The following is a 26,173-nucleotide window of genomic DNA, read 5'->3' on the forward strand; positions in this document are numbered from 1 at the left end:
GTGATGGCTTTTTACTAGTGTGGATGAAGTGTCAGCAGCCTTCTCTCTTTACATTCGTCTGTCCTCCCTTGCTTATAATACAGTGGTCTCACACATTTCCTCGACCTGCACTGAGGACTACATCACACAGTGCTGCAGGCTTTGCTGCGAGCAGCTAGCGGAATCTAAACCCTCAGGAGAAGAAAGACCCACTTTTTCCTCTTCCTGCTCTTCCTTCCTGATGTTCCGAAATCCCTTTTATCATTTGTGTTTCCTTAAAGACCTCCCTTTGGCCACTTTTAAGTAATTTCTCTGGGTTTCCTCTCATCGGAGAACGTCTTGATTTTGCCTTCGTTTCTGCGGGATGCGTTTGCTGGGTGCAGGACTCTAGGTTAGGGCTTCCCTCCTTTCAGCGCTTTGAAAACCGTGCTGCTCCCTCTGACCTCCGGGGTCTCCAGTGCGAAATCCGTTCCCACTTGAATGGTTTTTCTCTTATAGGGAAGGTGTTGTGTTTCTCTACCTGTTTTGGAGATTGTTTTCCTTATCTTTATTTTTCAGAAGTTTCATCGTGGCGTGTCTTTGTGTGAATATCTTTGAGATAATCTTATCTGGGATTTGTTCGACTTCTTAAGTCTGTAAGTTTGTGTCTTTGCGAAACACAGAGATTTTCTGACTGTTATTTGAATCCTTTTTCAGTCCCACTGTCTTTCTCCTCTCTTGCTGGGACTTTGATGGCATAAATGTAAGAGCTTTTTTCACCGTCTCATGGGCCTTTTTTTCGCCCAGTTTATCTTCTTTCTGTTGTTCAGATACAGCAGTGTCTGCTGCTCTGTCTTCAGGTTCACCAGCGTTTCCTCTGTCCTCTTCATTCTGCCGTGGAGCCCACGCACAGAGCTTGTAAAATTTCAGTTATGTATTTTTCAGCTATGAAGTCCCCATTTAAAAAAATATGTCTTCCATCTCTTCGCCGAGCCTTCCTATCTCTCCGCTGAGGCTTTCTGCTTCATCCCGCTTGTCCCCGGCGTGTTCGCAGCTGCTTGTTGAAGCCGCTTTGGCGTGCTCGCCGGGTCGCTCTGACCCCTGTGTCCTCTACGGGTGGGCGTCTCTTGTGTCTTGTCTTCTTCAGGCTGAGATTTTTCTGGCTGAGGATTCCAGGGGTATCTGGGACATGCTGTGCGTCACGCTGAGTGTCGGCACCTCACTTACACACCTGGCGTTAGCAGGGCCCCCCCAACCCTGCGCTGTCGGGGAAGCAGAGTGGTCCCTCTGTTGCCGGGGGCATGGGCTTCCCTGGTACCTTCAGGGCCAGCGCCTTGGTGCTGCCGGGCGCTGAAGTCTCCCGCTAGGCGCCTGCTGACATGAGACGGACGGGGCGGGGGGTCTGTGTTGCTGCCCCCACAGGGTCTCCACCGACGCCGAGCGGAGGCGTCTCACCACCACTAGGCAGGGGTGGAAGCCCTGCCTTCCTCTTGTCCGCCTCTGACACCAGCCCGGGGCGGCGGGGGAGGGGGGGGGTGGGGGGGCAGTTCTGGCCGCCCTCTCGCGCTCTGCTGGTAGGAGTGGGGCGTTTTTCCATGTCGGAGGAGGGTGGTTTGGCTGGAGTAAGGCGGTGATTGCCTAAAAGTGTTCTGCCTGGCTAGATTTGGTCCTTCTTGGTTCTCTGGCTGCAGAAATCAGGCTTTCTGAAGGGCTTTAAAATTCCTGCACCCCTTGGTGTTTCCGCTGGCTTTTCCACGCCCGGTGTGAGACCTACAAGACAAGAAGGAACCTCGATGCTTCTGGCGGGTCGGTCCTGAGTCTCGAGCTCTCTAGCTGGTCTGCTTTCTTCTCTCCCGCTCTCAGAGTCTTGCCTGGACCCTGCACACAGAGCCGCAGGCGGAAGTGCGGCTACTCCGTCTTGTCCCGTGGGAAGGTTTTAATCGTTATTTATTTACTTGCTACACTTCTTTCAGATTTATATTTTTCTTTAATTAACTTTTGGTGATTTGTTGACCCTAGATTGTCTAGGTTGTTGGCGTAAAGTTGCCTGTAGCGCTCCCTTACAACCCTCTTAGTTCTCACAGGGCCGGGGGGAGCGCCCCTTCTGTCGTGCCTGGTTTGGTCACTCTGTGTCCCCCATCTTTTCTCCTTGGTCGGTCTGTCTAGCTGCAGCTCTATCACTTGTGGCTTTTTTCTCCTGCCCTCTCAGCCTTTGGATGTTCTCATTAATGTATTATAATGACTCTAGATTCTGACTTTTCCACTCTGACAGTTGTTAATATTCTGTTTCTTTGTTTGGTAACTTGCCTGGCGCAAACTGAAATCTGCACACACGCGCGCACGCACACACACACCCGCCCACAGTGTGCCTGCTACCGCCTTGGTTAATTTTTTTATTCTCTTACTTTTAATCCTAACTCCCTAAGGGTGGCCAGGAGTGTGTGAATAGCTTGGACCGTCTCCATTCTTTGCTTCACACGTGCAGCCTCAGTCAGGGACGTCTTTACCCCAATAGCGACCACAACTCGGGATGTTAGAGCCGTTGGTCCTCCCTGCTTTCCCGGTGCTGAGGTCGTCACTTCCGTGGCCAGTGCCCCTTGGCACGGGCACCACCCACGGCTCCAGACACCCCTCACTCCAGCTTCACCGAGGCCCAGCCTGGAGGCGCTGCTGTGCCAGCTAGCTGGGCAGGCTGGAGGCAGCCCGCGCACAAGGCTGAGCCTCAGTGGTGTCTCAGGCACAGACTTCTCTTGGATGTGGGGCACTGAGCGGGGGTGGGGGAGGCAGGGGAGCAGGCGCCCCTGAAGCCCTGTGTGATTCCGCCCTCCTGGCAGAAGGAATCCCGGGTGGCTTGGCTGGAAGGCCCCACAGGCCACCCCTCAGACCGCAGGTGCCGTGGCTGTGCAAACCGAGGCCTCAGGTGGAGAGAGGGTTCTGAGTGGTGGGCACGGAACTGGGGTCCTGGCTGCTCCCCCAGGCCAGCAGCCACCTCAGCGGCCATGTCTGGGACCCTGAAGCCTGATCTGCGAGGAGAGCAGATGCCCTCCCACCTGGCGTCCTGGCACCCTCACCTCCGCTGCAGGGTGGGCGAAGCCATGCCCTCCCCGAGCTCCTCTGCAGCCACACAGCTCTCTCTCTGGCCCCTGCACGTGTCGGGCTTGCCCAGCCTCAGGGCCTTTGCACCTGCTCTTCTCAGCCTGCAATGGTCTCGCCCAATTCTCCAGGGGCCTCACCTCCAATGTCGTCTGCTCAAGACGCTCTCCTGACCACCCAGCATAAAGTGTGTCTCTCTCATTCTCCATCACAAATTTGGTTTTCCTTCCTTTTAAGTCTCTACTCTCCTTCTGTGGTCGTTTAAAAAGTTTTTGTCTCTGGTTTGCTTCTCTGTTTATGAAAGGAAGGCCCCCAAGCTTAGGGACCTGCACTCTGCTCACACCTGAGTCCCCAGGACTGAGGCTGGTGAGCAGACAACGGTCACACCAGTGAAGGTGGGGGGAAGGCTCCTGGAGGGGGGTGAGTGGTGAACCCCGTGATCCCTGGGCACGTTCATGCGGAGCTCCTCTGGGAGGGCTCACCCCGACGTGGCGGGAGGACAGTGGTTCGACACCTGGGTCTCTGCTCTGCTGAGAGCAGGGAGCTGTCTCTGTGTCTGTGTAAATCCGGGCTTTGTTTAATTACCCAGCAAAGCTCTACTTGGGTCCTATAGTGTGCCAGGAGTGAACAGAACCGATGACATTTCCTGCCACTCTGTACACACACGACAAATAAATCCTTTACGTGACATCATGTCGTGTCTGATATGATAGCAGCTGTTAGAAGTAAACCAGGGAGAGGGAGGAAGTGTTGGGCACCAGCTGTGATGTCAGGCCACGTACATACCTTGGAGTCCTCTGCAGCCGAGGGAGAGAAGGAATCCCTGCCACCTGTGACAGCAGGGATGGCCCTTGAGGGCGTTAAGCTGAGTGAGATAAGCCAGACAGAGAAAGACAAATACTGCATGATCTCAAAGCCATAAAAACAGAGAGCAGGAGGTAGTTCCTAGGGGCTGGGGGAGGGGCGACGGAGGTGTTGTTTAAGCTACAGACTTGCAACCAGTAGATACATAAGACAGCAGGGCGACGATTTTAGTCAATGACACTGTATTATAAACATCAGAGTTGCCAAGAGGCTAGATTTGAATTGTCCTCAGTACAGAAAAGAAATGGTAATTATGTAACGTGATACAGGTGTTAGTGGAGACTGCCGCTTCCATGATCATGCTGCAAAGTGTCAATGCACCCAGTCAGCACCGTCACTGTGCCCCTCAAGCTCCCACAGCGTTTGTGTCATTGTATCCCAGTTAAAAAACCACAACTTAATACACCTATCTCCCCAAGGTTATTACGTGCAAATAGAGTCACATGTAACACCTGGCACATCGTACTCACTCGGCCTAAGGTTGTATAATACGTATCGCACCGTATTTACATGTTACAACATATCTAACGCGTTGCATGATACCAAGTAGGTAAGCATAACATACAGCTGTGCCATGCAGTAAGTTACGTGGCGGTTACACACATGTGATTACGGTATTGGGCACTCTGTTACGTGCATTTACATGAGGGTCTGACCGCCTGCAGGTGGGTTCAGGGCCCACCTCCGTGGAAACGTGGGAAGTGTCTTTGGGGCGCCCCAGGACTAAGACACCACGTAGTCCTGGCCTCGGGCCCTGCGCTGCCACTTCCAGGCGACTGCACGTCTCTGAGGCACCTCACCTGCACCAAGGAGGCAAAACTACGGGCAGCGACAGAGCCATCAGAATGAGAGATCTGACACAGTCCCTGCACAGCAGCGCACCCTCCGCGCCCCACCCAGAGTCAGCCCCCGTCACGCTCCGCCTTATTTTACCCGCAAGTCCGTGTCTCTGTGTAGGGGGTGGGGGTGGAGTGGCCTGGAATAATTTCTAGGAAATCCCAGACTTTAGATACAGATTTTTAAAAAGTAACCACAAAACCATTGTCATGTCTGAAAGAATGGACAATAATTCCCTAACATTTTCTAACTCAGAATGTATTCAGTTGTTCCTATTCATGCTAAGAGTGGGGTTTCTTCCCCTATAACTGATTTCGTCAAACCAGGATCCAAATAAGATTGACATATTCCATTTGGTTTATGAGTCTCTTATGTGTCTTTTAATCTGTAACATTCCCCCTTTTTATTTTCATGCCATTTATTTCTTAAACAAGCCAGGTCATTTGTCCTGTAGACGGATGCACGCGTGGGAGCGGGTGAGGAGGTGGCGAAGGCGGGCGTTCACGCACATCGTCCCAGCGTGCCTGCAGGAAGCACGGGAGAGCACTGAACGCGGCCTCAGGCTGGCGGGGGGGGCCGCCCCGGGGGCTTGACTTTACTTATTGGTGGCTTTTTCCGGAAATGCCTATTTCCCGAAGCTGGTCTAAGCACCTGGCCTCCGGCAGGAAGTGTGGACGGGCAGCCCTCGCCCGGCACCTGCGGCTCCGGGTCCTGAGCGGGAGCCCTCGGACAGGCCGGGCATTATTTATGGAGACGGCCGAGTGACAGGGCAACTTCTGGCCAGGAACTGCCGCTGGTGTCACATCCTTAACCCGGCTGACATTGGAACGCCCTGGAGGGCGCATTTCTCCAGGAGAGGATGGCGGCTCAGGGGTCCCCTGGCGTCTTTTCAAAGCGACAATAAAGATATCAGAAGGGCGATCTGTCAGGCGCAGACGGGGTGGGGAGGGCCGCGGCCGGGCAGCTGGCGCGGGGCAGAGGGCCGGGGCTCGGAACCAGATGTTACGTTTCCTGAAAATAGACATATCAGGTCTTTGGGGCTGTCAGATGCCCCCTCATTAGCCCATCAGCCTAAACGAGGCCACGGAGGGCTGACATCTCACTTAGCTGTGGCACCTGGGGGACCGGGGTCTGGCCTGGGACCTGGACCTGGGGTTGGAAGAGGCTGGGAAGGGAGGGCTCCGAGGCCAGTCCTTTCCCCTTGGGGGAACTGAGGTGAGACGTTGGCAGAAGGCACTGCAGTGGAAGCGGCCATTCCGCTGGGCCAGGGTCAGCCTGAGGGACCAGGAGTGACCATTCCCTATGTGTTTGGGGACCCACGTGGGAGGGTTTCTGGTGTCCAGTTGTTCAAGGCTCTCCCGACGGGTCCTGGGGCTGCAGGGCCCCTACCCAGTTTTGCCATATTATGGAGTTCTTGTCCTTGGGCTGACCTTCCTTTAAGCACATTCACTTTTTCTTTTTTTTACCTAAACAAGTGGAAACTTGATAAACTATCTTAAAAACTCACACAAACCACTCCAGCATCGCATACTAACAATGAAAGGTAGTGGCAGAAATAAACTCAGCGACGTCTAAGCAACGGTGGCGTGTGAGTGAGCAGGTTGGTCTCAGGATGCCCAGCCTGAGGTTCGTGGTGGCGGAAGGAGGCGTGGAAGGCACCAGCGACAGGCGGGCACCAGGCTCTCCGTGGAGCCGTTGGGGGAAGGAAGGGTCAGGCGGACAATCTGCTCGTCGTGCAGGACGCCAGCCTCACTGACTGGCCAGGTCTCACCCCATGTCGCCATACGGATGGGAAGCCCTAAGGTCAGCGACAAGACCGAGACCCAGCGAGGCAGAGAAACATGCTCAAGGCCGCGTGGCCTCGCGCTGCTGCTGGAAGCCTCGTTTCCAGGAAAGTCACTCTGCTTCCCCGTGACCCGCTGCGATATGCACCTGCCACTGTGTGGCCGTGACCCTGGGAGAACTGCCCACCCTCTCTAGGCCTCGGTTTTCTCTTCTGTCCAACAGGAACAATGACCTCCCTTTTCCAGTTTGGTTATGAGATGTCGTTGAGAGGAAACCATTCGTTCCACACAGTCTAACTCAACATCGTTTGCCCGGCATCTCATAGACGCTCAGCACGCAGACCCGCCTTCACGTCTGAAAGGTGACTTTGGCGTCGTAAGCACCAAAGATCAGCACCTGCTCCGCGCCAGAGCCTGCCTTGGGGCGTCACCCACGCTGCACACGGCAGGTATGACAACCATTTAGCCGACAAGGACGTGGGGGCTCTGAGACATGAAGCTGTTTGCTCGGATGGTGAGAGGTGCCCTGGACGGAGCGCCCCACCCGGACAGGGCAGCGCTGGGCCTGGGACTGGGAAGCAGGCCCAGGGAGTCCAGGCTCCCTGTGGTCTTGATTCAGATGTCCAAGCTCCCTGCTGGCAACTTCAGATGCAGGTCCCTGAATTTTCAGCCCCAGGAGAAGAGCAGAGCCCATCTCCCAGCCTCTCGGGGAAGATGTGTAATTATTTCGGGCAGATTGAGTGCTTCTGACAGAAAGGAGGAGGGAGGAGGGGAACGATTAGCCCCGCTTTGCAGGTCGCCGGCATTTCTCTTCAGCGAGCATCGCCGCCCGAGACGCTGTAATTAGGCCGCGGTAATAACAGGCTGGGTTTCTCCTGCACCCTGTCAGGGAGAAGAATCCATCTTAGGGGTAATTGCAGGGTTGGCGGCTTCTGAACGTCTCTTTCCGCTAGCCTGGGCCTTTCCTGGGGGAAGCTGGCAGGGCTTTCGGAGCGAATGCTGCCTGGGCTGGGGTGCAGGGAGGGTGGGGGGACTGAGTCCGGAGGAACCTCCCTCAGAGCTGGGCCCTGGGGCCTGGGCCGCTCCTGCATCCTGGCCCGGCCTCCCGTCGGGGCTCCCTGTCCCCCACCTCCCACACCCATTCTCCTCCGTAAGCAGCCAGAAGGCATGGGGCTAAGCCAGAAGTCACACTGCATCCCCCCTCTGCCCCACACCCGCCATGGCTCCCATCTTCCTCTCAGGCAGCAAGCAAGCCCTCTGAGGGCCTGCAGCCTGCATCAACTGGCCTGCCCCTCTGCATCCCCCCCCCCCTTCCCCTAGCTCCCTCTGGCCTGCTTCCTGGACACGTGCCCACGCATTCCTGCCTTGGGGCCTTTGCACTTGGCTGTTCCCGCCTCCTGGAACACTTTGCCTTCAGTGGCTGGCTCCCTCACCTCCTTCAGGTCCTGACTCAGATGCTCCTGTCGCAGGAACGTCCATTCCAGGGCCTCCAGCATCTCCTACTTTATTTTTCTTCTTATCTTTCTCCTTCTAACTTGCGCTCTAGTTTCCTCATTACTCCTTGTGTCCCCCACAAGGCTGTCAGCTCCAGGAGGCCGGAGGGGCTGTCTGTCTGGCCCACTGCTGTGCCCCGAAAGGCTGAGATGGTGCCTGTCACACAGTAGGCGCAAATAAGTGACTCACAGCTGGCTTGGCTCTCTGTTTCACACGAGTTCCGGTATCACTGGGGCTGCACCCACAGGCCCCTCCTCTAGGAAGGCTCCCTGGCATCTCCCACGGGCCACACCCTCACCATCCTGGCTTCTCAAAGACGCTTAGCCTCCCTGCACTCAGTTGCCGTCTGTTCCTGAATCGGTCACTGTGGACTCCCCAGGGCTGGGGCCAAGGCTGAGTGTCCTCTGGGTCCCTAGGGACTGACCTTGGCCCTGGATCCTAGCAGGCACTGAATAGATGTCTCTGAAGAAAGGTGGGCATGACATGGGCAGGGGAGGGGGCGAGTGGCTGGGGAGGTGGGTGAGCAAGGGAGAGGAAACAGTAACCACCACTGGAATTAATCGAGCGTGTCCCACCGCCAGGCCCTGTGCTGTGAGCCCTGCCCATACCTGCTCACTCGCCTCGGAATAACCCTGTGAGGCAGCTGTGGTTAGCATCGGGCCCCTTCTACCAAAAACAGAGGTGGTTTTAACAAGTGGGGTTCAAACTGTTTTGGTAGCACACCCGTACTGGTAAAAAGAAAATTGAGTATAGATCTCTATTTTTAGTGTCTATTCATTTATTAATTATATATATTAATACTTATACATACACGTGCACAAAAAAAGTATTACAGAGATGGACGTTTCTATGCGTGTTCCCTTCCACGATGGAGCGTGCACAACCTCTGGGGCTGCGCATCCTGTTTTGAACCCAGAGGCACGGGAGCGGGACTGAGTGAATGTTCGTGAGCCGTGGTGTCCAGGAGCCGAGGCTCTGGGATCAGGTTGGTTGTCTTCACTCATTAGCTGTGTGCCCTTGGGCAAGTTGCTTAACCTCTCTGAGCCATAGGTTTCTTATCTATAAAGCGGAGATGGATGCAATCTTGACTTCGTGGGGCTGTGGTGAGGAGTGAGCCCATCTGTATAAAGTGCTTAGAATGGAGCCTGGTGCCTTGTTAGCTTTATTATTGGGAAAACAGTTCTTCCTGGAAATGAGGCTGCAAAAGTGGCCAGAGTCAGAAAGGCAAAGACTGAGGATGCTGGAGAGAGCTTGTCATCAGGTCCCCTCTGCCCTGTGTCAATGCTGATGCGCCAACGTGGGCTGGAGCTGAAACCCTCTTTACAGTCAGCCTGAGCAGAGAGTGGTGGGGGAGTGGGGGGGACCTGCCTCTAACTTGTGTGTGGCCAGCTCGGGCCCCCATCTGCACAAGGGGCAGCAGTGAGCAGCGGCTGGATGACTTGTGGGGCGAATGTGCCTTGCCAGGCGGGGGAGGGTACACAGGGCTTCGGGAGCACCTTTGACTGAAGATGTTGCTTGTCAGGGTCATAACTCCTTCATCTTCTGCCCAAATTGGCAGCCTCCATTCCTGGCTTCCAAGGATGATGTTTCCTCCACCCAGTCTGTGGACAGATGACATCAGAATCACCTGGAAAGCTACACGTGTACAAACCAGAATCCCTGCTCCTACCCCAGCCTGGCCCCACTGGCATCGAAGTGGGTGGGACTCAGAACCCTGTGTCTGTAACAGGCTCCCCCAGGACCCCTGCACAGCCGACTTGGGAATGGCTGCATTGCATAATCTGCGCTGCCTGCTTTATCGTTTTTAAGAGACTCGGAATTTCTCTCTGTGAGGTGTTATGGACTGGTGGTCGGGATCAGACAGGGCTGGGGATCAAAGTACTAGCAGTGTGACTCTTTTTTTTTAAACACACATGTAAGTGTTTTTATTCTTCTTTCTCATATTCTTTAATTTTTTTAATTTTAATTTTATTTATTTATTGCTTTTACGAGGTATTTTTTTAGGGGGAAGTAATTAGGTTTATTTATTTATTGTTATTTTTTTAAATGGAGGTACTGGGGACTGAACCCGGAACCCCACGCATGCTAAGCACACACTCTACCACCAAACCATACCTGCCACCTCATATTCGTTTTCAGTGCAGGTCACTACAAGCCGCTGACTGTGGTTTCCTGAGCTGTGCAGTAGGACCTTGCTGTTTATTTTATACTGTCATCATACAGGCTCAGACACGTTCTTAAAGAAAGCGAATCTGCATTTTCTTGCTCCCCTCCCCAACAGCTCCGATCTTGACGTCCTCTTTCACATCTTCATGTTTATTCTTTTGCTGTGTATTGTCGTTGCCACCACATTTCCAACTGCAATATTCTTTTTTCTATAGATTCTTGCTTCTTTTCTATTTATCTCTAAATGTTTTTTTCTGTTTATCTCTAAATACCTTTCAATATTCCTTTTAGGATAGTTTCCGTATAAGTGAATTCTTTTAGTTTTTGCTTGTCTGAGAAATTCTTCATCTCTCCTTCTATTCTAAAGGATAGTCTTGCCGGGGACAGGATCCTGGGTTGCAGGTTTTTCTCTTTCAGGACTTTGAATGTATCTTGCCACTCCCTTCTGGCCTGCAGTGTCTCTGTGGAAAAATCAGCTGATCGCCTTATGGGGATTCCCTTGTAACTGACTCTTTGTTTTTCTCTTGATGCCTTTAAAATCTTCTCTTTAACTTTTACCACTTTAATTATAATATGTTTTGGTGTAGGTCTGTAGGGTTCATCTTGTTTGAGACCCTCTGTGCTTCCTGTCCCTGAATACTTGTTTCCTTCTTTAGATTTGGGAAGTTTTCAGCCATCAGGTGCTTCAAAGCAAACACCTTTGAAATTTTTTCACATTAAAATCGTTTTCTTCAATTTCTTTGAGATAAAAGACAGCAATGCTCTACAGTTCACATAGTATTAAAACATAGTTGAAAACCCCTCTGACAAGGATTCAATGAAAATAAATTTGCTGAAAGGTAGAATTGATGCCTTTTGCATTCACGGTAATATTTGGAGGGCAGGTGGAGAAAAGATCAGACAAGAATGTGGACATTTAAAACTGTGTTTTATCTGGCCTTTATCTCTTTACTAAATCTTGTGCATATTAGGTGATATATTCGAGATGGTTGTAAAGATACTCAGCTTGAGTCATACTCAAATGCCATATGGACTTTGGCATCGTTTAGCATTGGCAAAGTTGTCCACCTACACATGTGGGAACTCCTAGTTTTTAGGTTTTTAATTGCCTTGAGTCTCAGCTGAGAAGTCTGGCCTTGGAAGACTTGTTTTTGGTGCTTACTGGTGTGTTATAAATAATTTTTAATTAAATAAAAGGGCATCTTGTTGTAGGTTCCATGATGGCAGCTGTCAATGATAAAATAAGAAAAATTGGAACATATGACTTTGGATCATAAGAACACTCTCTAAGCAGATTGAAGAACGGTTTGAAGGTTTTCTATGTGATTTTTAAAACGTTTCATGCAAAGCAGTCATTGCATTTGTAATCTTGATTGTTCATTTGAGATTTTCCTTGTGCTTTCAAAGCTAGTAGGATTGGAGTAAAAGTGCAGAAGACTGCTTAGCCCTGGGAATCTTGTTCTAAAATCAAATGCTCGGAGAGAAGTCCCTTGAGAACTCAGCCTAAGACCAGGGGCTTGGCGCGCGGGCTTCCCCCAGGCTGGTGCACACAGAGGGCACAAGGCGTCTCCTGGGCATCTAATCTCGAAGGGTGTTTTCTGGTTCCTGTAGTGAAAGGGCTGCATTTAGTACCAGGTGAGACTTACTGTGATCTCAGCTACCCAAACTGATCATCAGAGGAGCCGGTTCACTGGCTAGTGCAGACAGGGTGTCCGGGTGGAATCAGCAGACCTTTCATGATTATTTCTGGTATTGGATTGTTCATTGCTCGTGGGCTGATGGCCATTTGTAAAAGATGCTGGGAGTCAGAGGAGACCACCACTACCCAACCAGAAGAGTCATCCGGGTGTGTAGTTAACCAGGATCAGATCGAGCCTTTAGCAACAAAGGAACCAACAGCTACAACCTCAGGATGGTCTTGTATTAAACCTGACCGTCTTTGGGTCATTTTAAAGTGTCTTGAGCATTTAAAAATAGAAATAAATTCTGGCCTTCAGGACTGAAAAATTGCCTCTGAATTTCTGTGATGCCACCAGAGCGCATCAGAATTTTGACTGAGGGAATTCGGGACGTGGGAAATGCAGACTTAAAAGGTTATTTTCCACATACTTTGTAGAAAGGCAGTGACATTGTTCCTTAGGTAGCTGTGACCTCACAAACTCCTGTCCATCCTTTTAGCCAAATGTCTTGTCTAATGGCCAGCAACCTCTGTGAATCAGTCTTTTCCCCAATATTTTAAAATCGTTCTAAATCTTTTAGCCCTTCAACATGCCAGAGACATAAACACCCCAAGTCTTTGCATCTTAAAGAAATCCGGGCAAGCTACTCTCTTCTCGAATGACCTTCAGAGGAGCTGGAACTCCGGACGAAGTAGTGCCACTTCCCTTGTCACCCCTTCGCAGCAAGGCCTAAGCCTCCCCCGGCAGGAAACCCACGGACCCCACTTTGAACAACAGCTGTCTCCAGCCCCCGTCGGCCTTGCCTTCCGCGCCGGGCGTGCCGCTGGCAGCGCGGTTTACTGCTTGGCGGGCCGCTGGAACGAGAGCGCACAGGTGCCTGGGGCGTGTCCTCAGCGGTAGTTTTGTGGCGGCCCTTCATGGGGGGAAAACATTCCTGCTAGTGCGGTAGCGCTGGCACCAGATCTAAACGGGAGCCCGGGCACCCCCGCCTTGGTTACTGGGGCTCTTAACACACCTGGTATCTGCGCAGGCACGGCCTTGACCCTCGTCTTCAGGGTGTCCTGGTTCTTCTTGGGTCCACATAATTGGGGGGTTATTGTTTAGTCTTTATTTAAATTGATATATAATTAACGTGCAATAAAATCCATCATCTTAAAGTGTACAATTCAGGGTTTAGTGTATTCACAGGGGTTGCCCCCAGCACAACTACCTCCTCCAGAAGATCATCGCCCCAGAGAAACCCGAACCCTTCGGCAGCCACTCCCCATGCCCCGCCCCCCACAACCACTCACCTACTCCCTGTCTCTGGGCGTTTACCCGTTCTGGACATTTCTTATAAATGGAATCTTTAGGCAGTGTTAGGTCACAATGTGTGTGGTTCCTTGGTGTCTGGTTCCTTTCCCTTCATATAATGTTTTCAGGGTTCATCCCTGCTGTAGCAGGTGTCAGTCCTTCATTCCTTTTTCTGGCTGAGTAATATTCCACTGCATGGATGGGCCACGTCATGTTTACCCAGCCATCAGCTGACGGACATCTGGGTTGTCTCCACCATTTGACTACTGTGACTAGTGCTGTTGTGAGCATCCACGTGCAAGCTTTTGTGTGAAAATGTTTTCAGTGTTCTTGAGTATGTGCTGGAATTGCTGGGACATGTGATGACTTATGTTTAGCCCTCCAAACTGCTGACCACCACAGCTGCACTGTCTTGCATCCCCACCGGCAGTGTGTGAGGTTTTCAGTTTCTCCACACGCTCCCCAACGCTGCTCACCATCCGTCTTTGTGACTGAAGTGGCCCATCGGCTGTGAAGTGGAATCTCAGTGTGGCTGTGACTGACGCGGCCTCGTGGCTGAGGAGGTGTCGGGCATCTTCTGTGTGCTGTTGCCCTTTTGAGCATCTGCTTTGGAGAAATGTCTGTTCACAGCCTGCTCACATTTTTAACTGGGCCGTCTCCTCACGGTGACAGCTCTTTGCGTGCTCCGCGCCTGGACCCTCGCCTCTGCTCCCGTGTCAGCTAGCTGTGCTGGGATTTGTCACCCCAGCTACTGATAAGCTTCCGGAAAGACTTGCAGTGGCCCGTGACCTGGTGGAGGGGAGGTTGACTTTGAACCCTTGCGTGGCTGGGGGATATCGGGAAAGTTACCTGCAGTATCTGTGCCTCGGTCTCCCCTCTCGGTAAAACGGAGATGATCGTGATAGCGCCTACCGTGGAGATAAGGACCGTGGGGATGGCTGGAGAGGTGCCCGGCCCACAGAGAGGCGTCAGTCAGCGTTAGGTTGGGATTGCCCTCCTCACCCTCATCCCCTTGGGCCGTCTCCACAGTGTGAAGCACGTGGCGGTAAATTAAGTGCATTTGTGCCTGAGCAGCGGTCAGACCTCTACAGTACCCGTGACCCCGTCTCTGTTAAGTGCCCGTCTTCACCTGTGAATTCCGTCCTCCCCAGTGGTTAGCCCTGTGTTTCTGGTGGGTCTGCCCCAGCTCCGACACGGGCCCATGTCAGCCTGCGTGTCACCGTGCCAGCCACAGTGATTGGGTCCCAGGGGATCCCATGGCCGAGACCTGGCCGGTCAGAAATAAGCAGACTCAGTCCCAGCTCTGGGAGCTCTCTCGCCCCCGAGGACCTGAAGTGGAAAGCAGGGAGTGTTGATCCTTCCACATCCCTCCCTGCTCCCCAGCAGGGGTCCTGCCTGAGCCCAGGGCCGGCACAGAGCAGGAGACCCCACGGAGGAGGTGACAGAAGGCAGTGCTGGTGATGTCGCCTGACTCCTGCTCTCACCCGAAGGCTGAGCTATTCTCTGCCTTTTCAATTAGGGAGAAAAAAAGCCCCTTTATACATAAGGAGCTTGGGTTTGGCACCTGAAAGGGTCCTAAACAGTAGTCATTCCAAGCCAGTGTGACATACAAATTCACATAGATTTCTCTTTTTTTGTATATACATATTTTTTATTGAAGTACAGTCAGTTTACAATGTTGTGTCACCTCCTGGTGCACTGCACAATGCTCCAGTCATACGTGAACAGGTATATATTCATTTTCATATTCTTTTTCACCATATACAAGATACTGAATATAGTTCCCTGTGCTGTGCAGTGTAAACTTGTTGTTTATTTTATGTATATCAGTTAGTATCTGCAAGAAATGAACTTATTTACAAAATTCACACATAATTCCAATTGCACTTTTTAAAGATTTTATTCCACAAATGTAAAATACAGTGCAGCCAGTGCTGAAATCACAAGACCCTTGCCCTTTGATGAATTTACACGTGTAACCGCCTGGCTCCGGACCCTCCTGGAAACCCCTGAGTTACCTGCTTCCCCTACACCATCCACGCAGCCTGCGCAGCAACCAAGCTGTCCTGTGCCGACACTGCCACCCTGTGGCCGAGCCGCGTCAGGGGCAGTGCTTTCCTTCACCTTTTTCATGTCCCAGGTTGGAAGTGTTATCACCTCCTGCCTTGTATCTCTTTTTATTGATAATCAGCTCGGCTCAGTTCAGGCAGTTTCCTTCTGAGCCGCGCACACTGCCCTTGACCTCGTCCAGTCCCTTGCGGAAGTCACGCCCTCCAAGCCCTTGTCCTGTCCCTTCCGTTTCTCTGCCCAGTTATGTGTCTCCTCTCGTCCCGAAGGAGCGCGACTCTCCTCATTACGACCAGGGAGCCTTGAAGATGCTAGTGATGTTGGCAGAGCTGTGATTTGTGTTCGGGGCTCTCTGCACCTCCTGCAGTCCCCAGCCCCCCACCCCCCGCCTGTTCCACAGACACGCTGGGGACTGATTCACCGTCTGTGTCTCCCCTCCCTCACCAACAGAAGGCCTGATCCAGCGGAGTCCCTGAACGTGTTTGTGGAGGGCCCGCAATGCAAGGTCTGTGAAGCATATCCAGTGAGCCTTCTTCTGGACCAAGGCCCCGTGGCTTGGAGCTGAGACCTGCGGCCCCGTCCAGCTTCCATAAAGTATATTGCAATAGTCCCTCTTCCGTCCTGAAACCAAATTCATAGACAATGCTACCTACTTGCAACCTGTAATCTAAACAAATCAATATAATGCCCCAGTTGTAACATTAAAGAGAAATAAGAAGAAAATCATTAGTCATGAAATAAATGTGTGTCATTACATGAATGCTTGGAAGAGAGGATAAAGTTGTCGAATGGTTGTGCCTGTTTACAGTGAGTGCATTTAGATTTGAGAGAAATAAGACACTTTTAACTGGAAAACGTGCCACTTATTAAATAAGGGCTAACACATAACTTACCCCTGTGCGTGGACTGTGCCACGTCCACAGCGGCAGCCGGTGCAGGCTGACACAGCTGTGGCCACGGCACTGGGAGCTGCAGGTCATGTTATGAGAAGGTGATGACTCGCGGGAAGGTCCTGGGAGGGAGGAAACATGGCCTTGCCTTGATTTACACAGTGGTCCTACCCCTGTCAAGTTCATGGGTATTAAAAACCTTGCAAAAAATAATAAAACTGCCTTGTGTTTAAGTGCAAAACAGAGTGAGATTCTAGACTCTGGAAATCACAGAGGGGTACCGACGGCTCTTCCTGGTGGGACAGTCCTGTGCGTTGAGATGTCCAGCTTCTGGGGTCCTGTCTGCTAAGTGGGAGTAGCTCCACCCCCAGCTACTAGGACGATCGTAAGCACCCCTTAAAAGTCCACATGACCCTGGGGGAGAAAACTCCCTTTGAGAAATTCTGGTTTAGAAAAGAGTCTGGCAGCTGCAGGATGAGGGTTGACTCTGCCCAGCCTCGGGTACGGGGCTCCCTGAGCCTCGGTGTTGCCCTCTGTTAAGCGGGGCTTTTGGATGTGAGGTGGGATGGAGTGTTGATGCATGGCAGGCACTCGGCGGGCAGGACTTCCCTGTAGTCCTCGGCCAGGCCTCGTGACCACCACTCTTCCTCCCACTCCGGGAAGCTGGGCTGCAGGCCCGTCTAGCGCCGTGTGCTTCCAGTATCTTCTGTGGGTTGGCGTTGCATTGCACCTGAGATCCCTTGGCCTCCTAAAGCCTCTGCCCTCCAGAAGCTTGCATCTTTCTAGGTTTCTGATTTCTTTGCTCAGATGTTGCCAGAGCACTTGCTGCCGTGTGCACTGAAGGCCCTGGGAGGGGATGGAAGGGAGCACAGACTGGGGCTCAGATCTAAGGTGCACACAAGCCCTGTGCTGTCTGTAGGCAGCAGAGAGGGCTTCCTGGAGGAGGGGGGTGCCTGAGCAGGGCCCTGCAGGTGGGGAGGGTTTGGACATAGAGCTCTGAGGACAGACATTGTGGGAGGAGGGAGGGTTGGAGTCAGTATCTGAGAGACTGGGACAGGGCAAGTTGTCAGAAAGCCACTCTGTTTGTCAGGGGCCTGGTTCAGGTCCGATCTGCTCTGGCCCACGTCATGGCACCAAAGCCTGCTGGTCTCCAGGCCTCTGGCTCCTCCAGTCCTCCCCTGACCTTCTGCCAAGAGGAAGTCTTCCCCATACCTTCCGTGGGTCCGTCTTCCGCAGGACGTTCAGGTCCTTGCTGACTTGGACCGCTGGTTGTTCTGACCTCCGTCCCTGCTCCTACCCTCCAGTTTGTTGGTTTCTTCATTCAATATCTACTTAACTGAGCACCTGCTACGTGCCAGACCATGCTCTAGAGGCCAGGCAATTAGTAAAACCCAAGCACAGAGGTTCGTGATCTCACAGGACGGACATTTTGGTGGGGAAACAGACAATGTGGAAAGCACAGAAATATGAAATGACAGAGTTAAGAACAGAAAAGAAAAATGTAACAGGGTCAGAGAACATAGAGTAAAGAAGTTTCCTTAAATACATGTTTAAAATGTTAAGGGTTGATCAAATACAATTTTGTCCTTCCTGTTCTTAAAATTTTGTTCTTGGGGAAAGTTGTGTGACTAATTCTGAGGATGAGTTCTGACTGGACTTAGCTGATCCTGACAGTCCTGTTCTCCTTGCCCGGGCATTGGTTCAGGGGTGGGCATGTGACTCTGTTTTGGCTGGTAGTATTTAAGGGAAAAACTGCCAGGGGCTTCTGCAGATAATTTTCCTAGAAAGAGGTATGCATAGAGAAAGACTTTTTGCTATAGCTTCCCTTACTTTTTACTTGAGCTGCTATCCTGAGGTGATGTGCTGTCAGGAGCTGGGGCAGCCATCTCGTGACCATGAGGGGAGATCTCATGGCAGGCAGAGAGTGGCAGAGTGGGAATTAGAAAAACTTGTGACCTCACTGACATCACTCAACCCCTGGAACTTCTTGTTCAGTCAACACCAATGTTTTAGATAATACTTTTTATTAGTGGGTGTGACTGGTTATAGATGTGTTGAGTTAGGACGTCCCTCAGGCCTCAGGCAGGTAGAGCTGAGTGGCTGGAACCCCCATCGCAGTAGCTTCTGACCTCAGCAGTATTTCCCATAGCTGCCGACCCACGCTGTCACCCCTCTGTACACCCTCGAGGGATGGGGTGAAGGTTGGGAAGCACTGCTTGAGGCCCTGTGAGTCCAGCGTCTTACTGTTGACAGCCACATCCACCTTCAGTGGCCACCTTCTGCTCCAGTCATCTGGAATTACTCGTGGTCCCCTGGTCACTACCAGCTCTGTCTAGCTCTGTGCTTTTGCACTTGCTGCTCTCTCTGCCTTAATGCCCTATCTGCTCAGCTCTTTCTGGCAAACTCCTACTCACCCCTCAAAGCCCAACTTGAGATTAAACGTTACCTCTTGTGTGAAGCTTCTCCAGGCTTCTGCTCCAGTGTCTCCTCTGTGCTTCCTTCTGCCCCACCACTCCCTCCCGTTGGCAGATAGTCTCTCCTGCCATGGACTGGGCCTTGCACAAGTCCTAACTCAAGGACTGGCAGGCTCAGACCAGAAGATAATGGTTTTTGTTGGAGAGTGAGTGATTGAATGTTCTTAGCTCAGGCTGAGGGCTGAGTCTGGGCTGGCCTCTCCTCTGTGCAGAGCACAGCACAGAGGTGACGCAGCCACAGTGGTTGTCGCAATGATCGGGAGGTGACTCTCCTCGAAGGCAGACCGAGCGGCCTGCCACTCGTGGGGCAGGCGGAAGCCTGCCTGCTCCCAGCCCTCCTGCTTTCTCTAATCTCCGCTTCTCTCCCTGCATCTTGGACGGGCAGCCTCCCAGGGGCCAGTCCCACCTCGTTCCTCCCCCAGGCCTCTGCCAGCTGAGTTATCCCCTCTGCCATCTCCAGGATTCTCAGATCGGCCCCTCTTCGTTCAGGTGTGCTTGGGGGATGGGGTGGGATGCTGGAGAGTGAAACAGGTGGCCATCCTTGCTGCTCTGGGGAAAATAAATTAGCGTGGGTTCGCAAATTACCTTGAAGACAAAAAAAAAAAAAAAAAAAAAGGAAAAGGAGAAAAAGAACGAAAGAAGAGAAGAACTACACGCCGTAGTCCCTTACTGGGGCAGTTAGCACCTGGAGGCTTCCCTCTGCCAGGGCAGGCTGTGGCCCCATTCCACTGCATACCTGTTTTTCTAGAAAATTCGACTTCTGAAGCCCAGGCACTTGGGTGCACAGTGCAAGGAGAGCCGTGTTCGCGTTCCCTCCAGGCAGGGCCCCAGCTGCTGGAAACTGGTTCCCGGGATCTGGACCTCAGGTGGGATACAGCATTCTGAGGCCAGCGACCCCGAGCTGGGGCCCAACCTCTCTGAGCCTCTGTGTTGTAGCAACATGAGGGTGCGTACGTCGGAGACTGCACACAGCTGGTGCTCAGTACACAGGGCTCCCACCTCTCCTGAGGGACCGGCGGAGCAGACAGAGTCCACGCAGCCCCAGGGAAAGGCTGGGCCTGGCGTCTGGGCCGGGTTCCCCGGGACCACCCAGCCAGCCTGCCTGCTATGGGGCAGACTCCAGCTCAGAACCGCAGAGACGGCTGCCGGCTGCCGGGCTGCCGGCCTCCTCCCCGCAGTCGGGAAGGCCTCGCCGGGCCACGCCAGGCCCCGGGCGGGCACCATCGTGGACCCCTGGTGCCACGCCCCCAGACTGGAGCCCTCTCCTTCCGGCACCCTGGGATGTTCCCCTTGCGCGTTCCTGAAGTGGAAACTGAGGCCCAGAGAGGGCCAGTCTCTGGTTCATGGATATTCAGTGGGCTTCCCAGCTTCACACCCCAGCTGGGCTGGGGAAGGGGTGGCCAACCTGCAGGCAGGTGAGGTTTGGCAGAGGGAAGGTCTGTGAGCTTTTATGGGGCCTCAAAAGTCTGGCCTAGTTCAGCTCGAGGTGAGTGATACTTCCTTCTTGGACTGCTCCCCGTTGTGGGTCCCAGCGTACCTGCCAGGCAGCAGGTGGGCCTCAGAACCAGCTCATTTATGGCTCCAGGTGAGTGATGGTGGGGCCCCCCACTGAGGCCTGGGGGAGGGGCCTTGGGCTCCACATGAAAGGCCAGAGGTGCCCCCATCTCCACCCCTCACCACCTGGAGCCCCGGGACCCGAGAACATTCTGGGAAACCAAAGTGTTTCTCCTTCGTTCCACACCTCACACATGGCTGCCTCTCCAGCTGGGTCCCCTCTGCCTTGGAAGGTGCATCACAAGGGCCTGGTGGGTGCCAGGCCTGCATAGGGCCCTGCAGGGGCCCCGGGATAGGACAGCGCAGTAGGCGGGCCTGGTCTACAGCAGGTCCCTCCCCCTCTGAGCCTCAGTGTCCCCTTCTGTAAAAAGGGGGTGAGAACGAACGGTGCCCACCCTGCCCTCCGACGTGGTCAGAGATTAAAGGTGACGGGAAGTGGCTGAACCTGGGGTTCCCGGTGCTGGTTCACAACAGGCCCGGCCCGGCTCGCGCAGGCCCAGGGGATCAAGAGGGAGTGAGCTGGGGGATGCCACGTCCTCAGGGCCCCAGGACAGCTGTTGTTGGCATCTGCCAGCTGACAGACTCCGAGCCTTTGCCTCTGAGAAACTCTCGAAGATTTGGGCGGGGATGGTGCAGGTGAGGGGGATGATGCAGGTGAGGGGGATGATGGGGAGACTGAGGCAGGGATGATGCAGGTGATGGGGATGATGCAGGTGAGGGGGATGATGCAGGTGAGGGGGATGATGCAGGTGAGGGGGATGGTACAGGTGAGGGGGATGGTGCAGGTGAGGGGGATGGTGCAGGTGAGGGGGATGGTGGGGAGACTGAGGCAGGGATGATGCAGGTGATGGGGATGATGCAGGTGAGGGGGATGATGCAGGTGAGGGGGATGATGCAGGTGAGGGGGATGGTGCAGGTGATGGGGATGGTGCAGGTGAGGGGGATGGTGCAGGTGAGGGGGATGGTGGGGAGACTGAGGCAGGAATGGTGCAGGGGATGTGGATGACGGGGAGACTGAAGCAGGGAGGATGCTGGTAACAGGGACATAGCAGTGATGAGCATTTGTCATTTATGGAGCGCTTACTGTGGGCCAGCTCCCGTTTTTGATGCTTTACATGCTCTGACTCACCCAACGCCTCCAGCATGCCATCCAGGAGGCTGGTATTTTGTGGCCGTTCTCCATCCTGGTCTGAAGAACTGGTGAGTCCAGGGAGGTTGGGTCATGTCCCGAGGGCGCCACACACAGCTGGAAAGTGCGGCCTGAGGACCTGAACCTGCTGGGCTCTGGGGCCACTGCTTTTAACCAAGGATCGTGCAGCCCTTCAGAGAAGGCCCAGTATCCGTGTGCCACCGTGAAGTGCAGGCTAGACGTCACAGGGCAGAAGGGAAGAGGAACCTGGGAGATGCCCGTGCTGCCCGAACCACAGCCCTCTCCTGCTCACACACCATCAGTGGCTCCCCAGTGCCTGCAGGACCGATGCAGGTCCCTGGGTCCCCTGACCCCTATGTCCTTCTCAGCCTCCAACACCCAAGTCACCTGCCAGCCGCTCCTTGTCTAGCCTGGTCTTCCCCACAGGGCACTCTCTGCTCAGCCCCTTTGTCCCTTTCCAGAAGGGAAAAGTGCCCCGCTTCCAGGCTGCCCTGGCTCCTGGGTCAGAGTGACCAGTTGCCCCCAGCCCTCCCTGGGCTTGTGAGATTCCGGTCCTGCCAGCGAGACGCAGACTGCAGGAGGCTCTAAGAGGTCCCGGGGTTAATACCGGGATTGTCTTGTCACATTTCTGTTTTTTCGTTTTAAACCCTTGAGTGTGCAGCAGACATGTAAGCACGGTGGGAAGTCTGGGAAATGGAAGCGCTAAAGGCAAAGAAGCCTCTTAGGACCTGCAGCCCCCCCGCCCCCAGGAGAGAGCTACGGGTAGTGTGCGCGGGGTCTGGCCAGCAGACCTTTTCTCTTCTTTCCAGTCACGCATCGTTTCAGAGCATTCCCTTCACCTTCCGGAGGCAGCGGGAGGTCATCCCCTTTCTGAGTTCAGGGTCTGTCCCCAGGGGATGGGCAAGTCCTCCTGTATCCATTCTAAACCCCTCCTGTGGGGTTTGCTCTGGGTCACACCCTCCGAAGCAGGCGGGCCCCTGAGAATCTGTTGTCCTGAGTTGCAAAGTGGATGAGAAAGAGGGTCTTTACTGGAACCTGGTCAGAGGGCTTGGGGGCTCTGGGCACCCCATAAAACGAGGGATGGAGGTCGCTAGGTGACCCTGGCAACCCGGAGGGCCAGCTCCACGGGGGCAGGCGCCTGTCCTGTCCACTCCCGTATCCCGTGGCCTGCCGCAGGGCTGCCCAGAGCAGGCCCTCACGCTGTGGAATGAATGAGGAGAGAAGTGCCGGGGACCGGGGTGGGGAGCTGGACCAAACCAGAGAGCAGGAGGCCTTGCCCACCGTCCAGGGCTTGAGCGTCAGAGGCAGGGCTGTCCCCACAGGGTCGGGTCGGAGGCAGGGGAGAGCCCAGGGCCCAGGATGGAGTGGAGGGGCTTCCTGGCAGGAGGACTCACCCAGCCACCCACCCATCAGAGGAAGTGGCGGCGCCCAAGTCAGAACACCTGAGGGCAGCCTGGCTTTGGAGTCATTTATCACCTGCAGCAATTCCAGGAATGCGGACCCTGTCGGGAGGGAGGGAGGCTGGGGCTGGAGGGCGCCCTGCCTTTCTTTGGGAAGCAAAGATCCCAGACCTTTGGCATCTGGGGAGGGCGAGTCTCACCTGAACACTCACACGCCCAGAGCTGTGGGTAACGCTGGCTTTGGGGGGATGCCCACCCGATGCCAGGCACCGTCCCACTGCCTGGGAGGCTCATTCCCTCTTCTCAGGGTCCTTGCTCAGAAATCACCTCCTCCAAGAGGCCTCCCCTGCCCACCCTGGTGTGATCTGCACCCTCTAGTCCTGCTCTAAGACAGTGGCCACCAGGCACTTGAAATGTGCGAGTCAGAATCGAGGCCAAATATGCACCTGATTTCCAAGACTGAGCGTTAAAAAAAAATGTAAAACATCTCATGAGTAATTTTTTGGTAGTGATTACATGTTACTGTGAGAATATTTTGGATCTGTTGGATTAAATTAAATATATATATGTTTTCTTTTTTAATTTAATTAATTAATTAATTTTAATTTTATTTTTTATTGAAGTGTTGTTGATTTACAATGTTAGTTTCAGGTGTACAGCAGAGCGATTCAGTTATGCATAAACATACGTGTGTTCATTTTTTTCAGACTCTTTTCCATTATATGTTATTACAAGAAATTGAATAGAGTTCCCTGTGCTGTACTGTAGGTCCTCACTATTTATCTGTTTTATATGTAGTAGTGTGTATCTGTTAATCCCAAGCTCCTAATTTATCCCTCCTCCATCCTTTTCCTTTCGGTAACCATAGTTTGTTTTCTATGTCCTTTGGTTTGTAAATAAAATTTGTAATTGTTTTTAGATTCCACATATAAGTGATAGCATGTGATATTTTTCTTTCTCTTTCTGGCTTACTTTACTTAGTACAATCATCTCTAGGTCCATCCATGTTGCTGCAAATGGCATTACTTAATTCTTTTTATGGCTGAGTAATATTCCATCTTGTGTGCTTGTGTGTGTGTGTGTGTGCACACACACCACCTCTTCTTTATCCAGTCATCTGTCAATGAACATTTAGATTATTTCCATGTAAATATATTATTAATATTAATTTTGTCTTTCTTTTTACTTTTTTCAAAGCAGCTGTGAGAAAATTTGGAATCACAAGGTAGCACTGTCACCCTGATCTCTTTTCTCCCCTGCACTCACCCGCCTGCCTGCCTGCGTACCACCTGGGCCCCCAGGAAGGGGACAGAGTCCTGCCTGTTCCTTCTGCTGTACCCCAGCACACATGGCGGTGGCTGTTGAGTGGACGAGGTGCCCGTGCTATGTCTGGAGTTGCCCGAGGCTTTGTTCCTGAGCCTCTGCACTTGGGGTGGGCTGAGGAGGAGGAGGAGGGCTGGGGTCCACGGTCATGGGGGTGGGGGGGACAGAGCACAACAGGGATTTGAGGCCAAGCACTGTCTCTTGTTCACTTTGCCCCTCTGCCTGTGACCATCTGTCCTGTGAGGCCCTCACTCTGCCCAGAGGTTCTGATGGGCTCCTGGAGAGGCTGGGGGAGCTGCCGCCTTGGCGGGCTCACACCAGAGCCGGACCACGTAACTGGGTGAGCCGTGCCGTGGGGGAGCCTGGGGGGACCGCCGCTTTCACCGAGGCCCCCTGGGGGGCAGTGGGAGTGGAGGAGCTGGCTGGCTTGGGCAGGAGGTCCTCACGTCTTCTGGGCTGAGGGCAGAAGCCAGAGGAGCCTGGGGACACAGAGGTGGACACCGCATGGTCCCTGTCCTCGAGAGGGGTCTCAGAGAATTCCAGCGAAGTGAGGCAAGGGCAGGGGGCGGTCAGAGAGGGGCTGGGGGATTCCAGAGGTGAGTGCGGCCTCTGTCTGGGTTGCGCAGAGGATTCCTGGAGGAAGTGACGCTTCCCCTGGGAGGGGGAGGCAGAGTGGGGCCCGAGGGCAGCTGGGCAAAGGCTGGAGGGACGCGGGGCAGGCCCGGAGGCCCCTGGTGGTGGTGGGAGCCAGACCAGAGGGCTTGTCGGGGGGCCCAGTGCCCTGGAGGGGACCGCAGCCTCCCCGGGGCTCTGTGGCGGTGGTGCTCAGAGGGGGACCGGGGCCGGCCTCCTGCTGGAAGGGCTCTGGGCAGCCCCTCTGGGGCACGCGTCTCCTCGGGCATTTTGGGGGGATTTCAAGGGAGGGGAGAAAGTTTAGAATCATTACAACTTTCAAGTGTCTTGATTTTTTAAGAACTATTCGAACTCTGAGTGAATACTCAGCTGCCTTAGAGCAGGGTTTTTCAAATGTCTCCTTCGCCCCTACCCATTTGGGACTGTTCGTAGGTCTTTTATCGTTTATGTTTTATTTCACGTTTTAAAAGGATGCCGGTCAGCGATTGGGTTGGACCGACCTTCGGTGTGAATCTGTCTGGTGCTTCCCGCTGATGAGAAGGAGCTGGTGCCGTTCGAACCAAGACTCCCCCCACCATCCCCGCAGCCTCCTGCACTTTCCCACCTTGGCTGGGACACACATTTCCACATGGGAAGAGCAGGGAGGTCGGAGAAGCTACGGGGTCCCAAGAGTGACATGGGAGCTCGTGCGGATGTCTGCGGATGCCGCCACGTCGGCCCGGGCCACGCCGGGGCCACGTCCACCTGCCTGCCAGTCCCACAGGAATACTGCTCCCAGGAAAGCCTTCCTCGAACCCGATGGGGTGGGACCCTGGGGAACGTTGGTCCCTGACTGACTGGGGTGGAGGGTGTTAGGCTCAGCCGTGGTTCGTCCTGCCAGGTTCCCCAGACGTGTGTAACGTGTTCCCTTCTGAGCAAAGGCGTGACAGAATGGTAGTTACGCCTAAGCCAATGCAGCTGCGTGGTGTCTGTCACTGGGTCTCTTCCAGCAGAGCCACAAGCCCTTTGACGTCTGTGACTTGGTTTCTCTCTGTCTCTTTTTTTCCCCTTTTTCAAACAGAGGTGCTGGGAGTCGAACCAAGTACCTCGTGCATGCTTAGCCTGCGCTCTACCAACCACAGGCGTCTGTGGCTTGGATGCTAAGATGCATGTGCCTTGTATCTCGACCGGATGGAGGTGGAGGCGGGCAAGGAGAGAAAAATAATGGGTTAATATATACAAGTATATTCATGTGAAAACACGAAAAATGCACATAAATCCCACAGTCTTCATATCTGCAGGCTGCCCTCCTGCTCAGCCCGGTGGCGGGGACCAGCCCGACTGGGAAGGGGTCCCCTGGAGAGCAGAGACAGGGTGTTTCCTGGCGGGTGCAGCCCAGGAGCCCCCACCTGTGCCAGGTTTGAGCCGGGCTGCCCCGGGGACTTGGGGAGGGGCTGGGGGTCTCTGGGGATTCACTGGGGCCTCTTTGATCTTACCCTGCTCCTGAGCCCTGCCCAGCTGCCGTCCGGGAAGTC

General features: G+C 53.7%; 1 long non-coding RNA gene across 2 annotated transcripts in view; it reads left to right on the forward strand.

Moving 5' to 3' along the window:
* LOC116158303 (uncharacterized) overlaps positions 1 to 25,855 on the forward strand; it is a 43,376-nt gene extending 17,521 nt beyond the window's left edge. For both annotated transcript variants that reach the window (XR_004142626.2, XR_010384752.1), the window contains exons 2-3: positions 23,904 to 24,366; positions 25,130 to 25,855. This is a non-coding gene — a long non-coding RNA (uncharacterized LOC116158303). The remainder of the gene's footprint in view (positions 1 to 23,903; positions 24,367 to 25,129) is intronic.
* The last annotated feature ends 318 nt before the right edge of the window (positions 25,856 to 26,173 follow it).

Source organism: Camelus dromedarius, chromosome 17 (genome assembly GCF_036321535.1).
Source record: "Camelus dromedarius isolate mCamDro1 chromosome 17, mCamDro1.pat, whole genome shotgun sequence".
In the NCBI taxonomy this organism is placed as follows: domain Eukaryota; kingdom Metazoa; phylum Chordata; class Mammalia; order Artiodactyla; family Camelidae; genus Camelus; species Camelus dromedarius.